Source organism: Physella acuta, unplaced genomic scaffold (assembly GCF_028476545.2).
Source record: "Physella acuta isolate Inbredline_101_S28 unplaced genomic scaffold, ASM2847654v3 ptg000604l, whole genome shotgun sequence".
Lineage (NCBI taxonomy): Eukaryota > Metazoa > Mollusca > Gastropoda > Physidae > Physella > Physella acuta.
The window spans coordinates 415,561-421,270 of record NW_026732123.1 but is presented as its reverse complement, the minus strand read 5'-3'; positions in this window follow the sequence as shown (position 1 = coordinate 421,270).

Genomic DNA, 5,710 nt, shown 5'->3' with positions numbered 1-5,710 from the left:
TGTCAATGGGGATGGACTCGTCTCCAAATCAGAGATGGAAAGCACTTTGTTTGTAAGTCGATGGGTTCATAAAAATTTTAAATCAGGCTAAAAGTTAACATGAATACTAAAATATATTTGTTGGAAACATGAGACTTTAATCAATAAAATAAAAAACATTTTGTGTTTTAAGTTAAATAAGCACGGAGTATCTAACAGGACGTTATCTAATTGAATTAGGACAAGGATTTTGACAAGAACGGTGTTGTGACAAGATTTGAGTACGACAGCTGGGTCGACGCTCAGCCTTTAGACCCACAGACCAAACGAGCGTTGATGCAGCACTTCGACGACATGGATAAAGATAACAATGGAGTTCTGGACCGCGGAGATGTTCACGTTATTTTTTATCAGAGGGACCTTGACAGAGATAGCCATATCTCGGAGATAGAGTTTGAAAAGTGAGAAAAAAATTTTAAAGCACTTTCCCAAGAGGCCATGTTTTTAGTTATTAATTTTCCATTCCGATTCGAAAACCTATTTTTTTTAAAAAGATTGAACACCATACACTTAGATATTGTTTCGCCACTCAACGGAGCATACACAATTCGATATGTTGCATTTTGTAACAGTTGTATCATTTATTTTGTTTCAGATATCCTGGGTCTATGCTTGGTAGCGTTCTCAGACAGAGATGCTAGTTTAGACTAATGGATTCAGCAACAAAACTAAAAGGCTTACATATGTTTTTTTAATTTTATACTTTTTAAGGGCTGACAAATAAAAGAATATCTGCATCATTAAATTTTGTCCTGACTTAGTGTCCAGTATCCGTATGTAATGTTTCCAATCAACAGTTTATATTACACCATTATAAAATGTTATAAGAACGTAATCTCCTATCAAATACAACTTTTCTACTTTGCTCTACCCTTTACACTCATATCACAGTCTAGCTGTGAGTAGGTTGTGTAGGCAACACAATTGGAGTCTATGAATGATGAATGAGTTTCAAAAACTGCGATCACTGATTTATAAGGGCATGAGTTTTAGTGGTGAATGGTGGATTTACTTTACACAATAAACGTGGTCGGATTGTAGAGCTTACGACTGCTAACCCTAAAGTCTCGAGCTCGGATCCCGGGCTTGATTCTATAAGATGTCCATCATTCCACACAGCGTTGGTGTGTACCTGACTATTTAAGGGTATTAGGAGTAGAGCATAATTCTAACCCTATTATCCCCCTCTATGCTGAGGTCTTTGAAACAGACGAACTCTACATTATCTTTCCCATGCGTCTTGGACACGAACAGGAAAAAATTGATGATAAAAATGTGTTCGCTTTCCAGAGGACTTAGGTTTGAGGTACTCTCAGAGTAAGTGTAAAAGTACACATTATCTTGTACGCCGTGTCTGCTGAGCAGTTCCCACATAAACTGTACAGTTGAATACATTTTCACCGACACGCGTTGATTCGTGCTGGCTGTCTTACCCTTGCTCTCAAAAACGGAAGGGTTTAATAGATAATCTCTCGAGAGAGCAAAGGTTAAAAAAAAAACGTGGACACTGATCAATCGATATAGGAAAATATTCGTGACATTGTTACCTTTGTTAATGACTTTGTAAATAGACCACATGTACTACTTGCAAAGGATAGAAATCAATATTCAAATAAAAATATTTATTGCATTACAATTTATGTAACCGTACAGTACATGTAAAAAAGTTCAAAATATAAATACTAGTTAAAATATTATGATGGTTATCAGGTTTATTTATATTGATTTTTGTAAATGTCGTGCTGCTGTATGTAGTAAGATTTGTTGAGAAATGAAATTAGTTCGAAGACAAAATGATACAACAAATGATTGATCTGACGCCGATAACATGGGTATAAAACCGGCGGTACTGAATAGGGGCAACAACAAAAGCTCATTGCTTAATACAGCTGGGCTATTTTCTCAAGTATTATTAGATACTAATGGTTATAGAATATATTTTCCTTGCTATCTTTAGACACTAAAGTTTAGGATAATAACATCCGGTCATGTTGTGTACGTTTCGTGTAATTTATTTTGATCAACGGTTTACGGGAACAAATCTGTATTATGTGATCACATAAAGGTTTAGAAGGGATTGTAGAGAAACAAAACACCGAGTCAATGTAAGAAAATGTGTATAATTAACACAAAATCAGAGCAGACTCGCGGTCTCTAGAATGACTTCAGATTTGTGTCAGGTCAAATTTGACAAGCTTATCAATATTTAGCAGGTCCATGCAAAAAAAACTTATATAACTGTCTGAACTATTGTTAGGTCCCTTAAGTCCCTTCTCACTGTCTGAACTTATGTTAGGTCCCTTAAGTCCCTGTTAATGTTTTTTTTTAAAAATGGGTCATATCCCCATGTCTTACAAGTCTTACTAACATGAAAGACCAACGTACAAAAGCTATAAAAAGAAGTGAGGATCTCTTTGTTCTTTGGTCGAGTAGGATTGATAATTTTTTTATTTACACCTTAAGCTAATAATTCTTTGACAAAATTGTGTAATTCTAAAAATGAGCTTAATTGTGTTTTTAAAAGGAATTTCCGTCGTCAACACCGAACTGTCTGAAAAACGTGATGCAATTCATATTAATTGTTTCTCATTGCTGTGAAACGTTCGAGTCTATGATATTTTTCTCACTTCACTCGTCATTTTATATCACACGATACCAGTTTTAGATGCTGGAAATCTTTTTGTATCCAACATTCACCAGATGTTTTCATGCAACAGCGTAGATGACCAACGAAACTGACGTAATTTAACACATAGCTCTTGATGTTTTCTCGGAATTGAGTCGTTTGTTCTACCCGTCATCTATGATGGGGACCGTCGTGTCCCATACATTAGCTTTTGTTCACACTATACCTAGAGTCAGCTGAGACTGGGATCAAACTTGCTTCTCGTCAATATCCTCTCTTCTTTCAGAAAAAATGCCGAGGGTCTGCAGAACATCAGGTCAACTTGAGGCATGGCGGGCAGGCTGGTTCCTTCACTGGGTGAAATACCAAAGAAAAATATATGTTTGGTCTCATGGACAATATTTAATATGGGCTAGCTTTAAACTAATTATCAATGTAGTTACAATTTTTTCACTATTAAAACCATAAACATAAAGATTCTTCTCAGCTAGACTACAAGTCTCCAGAGACCTCTAAACGAGAAAAGTTTGGTTTAAGATATAGTGGAAACATGTTTAAATCGATTTGTCTTTATTCAAATATCTCAGGTCTAATCACAAATGTAATTTTCTGAGTAAGTGCAAAGCAGAATTTTTTGTTTGCTGATCTAATTTCTCAACTGCATTTGATGAATTAGCAGGTTTCAACATTTCGAGATAATTAGCAAAGTACTAATAAATTTTATCTATATGAGCATTTTTATGAAAAGTGCGACAAAAAATGTTTTTGGAGTTTTTTTATTACATTTAATCAGCGTTTTATTTTATTAAAGTACATCACATTTTACAATAAGATGAATTTGCAAGATTTCAAATTAATTCGCATTATATCAATAAAATGCTAAAATTGTTGGCAGTAATAAACTAATTAATTAAACCTGAATAAATGATGATGAAAATGTCAATGTCCAAACTAACAACTAAACTTCAACGTGAACAAAACACATATAGAAAATTATATCATATAAATTTAACATCCGATGATAGTATTACAAGTGATTTTTAAGCTTGACAATTTTAACTAGCATGAAGAACAATACACAAAACTTACTAATTTTTGTTGGCAAACAAAAATAAACTTCTACCTACATAAAATAAATCCACGTCCCATATTTAAAATTCAAACATCTGCATTTCATAAGTACATATTTAATTTGTTTTTTAAATCATATCTACCAACAGCATATTCAAGGTCATATTGCAGCTGATTAAAGTTCATAGAATTTTTTTTTGTTAAGCAAAAAAATATGGTCCAGTTTTGTCAAGCATATAAAAGTTGACATGTCTCAGAACACAAATCACTTTTACCCACAGCGGTCAGAGGGTAAATATTTTCCATCGCTCTGCTTAAAGAATGCTTTTTATTAAATAGCTTTAGTAAAAAAAATTTAAAAGTATAACTATAGTGCCAAGATCAACTTAAATTGATGTATTTAATGGACAGCTAAGTCTGATAGAGTGTTAATTTAGCAATTAAATATATTATAATATTCTAAATAATTTAATTGCTTTTTATTCCACAGATCTACTCCAAAAATGTTTGCTACATTGTCTCTTCTACTCGTCCTACCTGCCATTTGCGTAGGGAGGTATGTGGATAGACTCTATCCACCATATGTGGGTATGACGGGTATTTACCCTGGTGGTCTCCCATATAGATCAGTACATGGATGGGGAGTAAGTAGTTCTCTTATTATTTCGATCGCATAACTGCTGATTAAAATTACTATGTGAATTTTGTTCGAATATTTTAAGAGTCATGTGGTACTTTTTTTAAAAAGTTAGTCGACAATGTGGCATTAATTTTAATCCGGGATAATTATAACATCATGATGACTCAATTAAATAAATAGTGAAGATCAGTACGAAGATGGGGAGCAAATTATTGATTTTTAAAAAAACTAAATAACTTACGAACATATTTAAAAGTATCAAGTTTGCAAACTTAAAAGAAAATATAATATTTATTTGTAGAATAAGTATACAGGCATGATGAATCCAATGGTAAAATATGAGAGCCCAAAACTTGGATGGGAAGTAAGCATTGTTTGAATTTTTGCAATAAGTCTTGTTATACATCGAGGCATAAAGATTAATACATAACGCATTTTAGATTAAGTAAAATATAAACTTCAACCATTTTTTTTCAATTCCAGGATAATTATGGCAGCTGGCTGAAACCACTGACTAAATATGATGTTCTACGCCGGGAGAATACAAAATCCTACAGCCCTTTATCAAACATTTTCCTAAGGAACCTCCTGGAGCAGTCATACAAACACAAATACGGTGGTTTAGATAGTATTAATCATGGGATGTTGTTTGATAAGGATTTCACCGGCATTGACACAAGTCTCTATGGCGATAAATATCTGAGGTATTATTTGTGTACTTTTTCAGTCTACTAAATAGAATCAGTTACAAATATTATTTACCAAAAAAAAAACACCTTTTTATAAACAAAGCTGAAATTTTATAAATATTAGTTTACAATACATATTAAACTTTTTAAACATTTAGCTACAACACTAAGATCATGCCTGACGTTCCAATGTTGACTTCGGGAATGAAACTCAAACTCATGACAATCATGTCATTTAAGAAGATGGACATCAACAATGACGGATTCATTTCTAAACCAGAGCTTGTTGAAAACATGTTTGTAAGTAGTTTCATTTGTAGGGACTAGTTAAAGATAAAAATATAACCATTAGTTCTATGAGTGTCACTGGTTGCAAATTAATATTAAATGTCAATGGATATAAGTTATAGACTAACACGTTTTAAAACAACAACTTAAAAAAACGCAATCCTTAGCTGAAATTGTATTATAATGAATATAACATTTAAATCATGAATTTTTAAAATTACATTTTACTTGAAAGTTTATGTTAATGTTAGTTGTTTTTTTTAAAATATTCATTCAGGGAGCCGTTTGGGGCGTGAAGACACCAGTAACTAAAATTGATATTGAACGCATGGTTGACGTTGTCAGCTTTGATCCCCA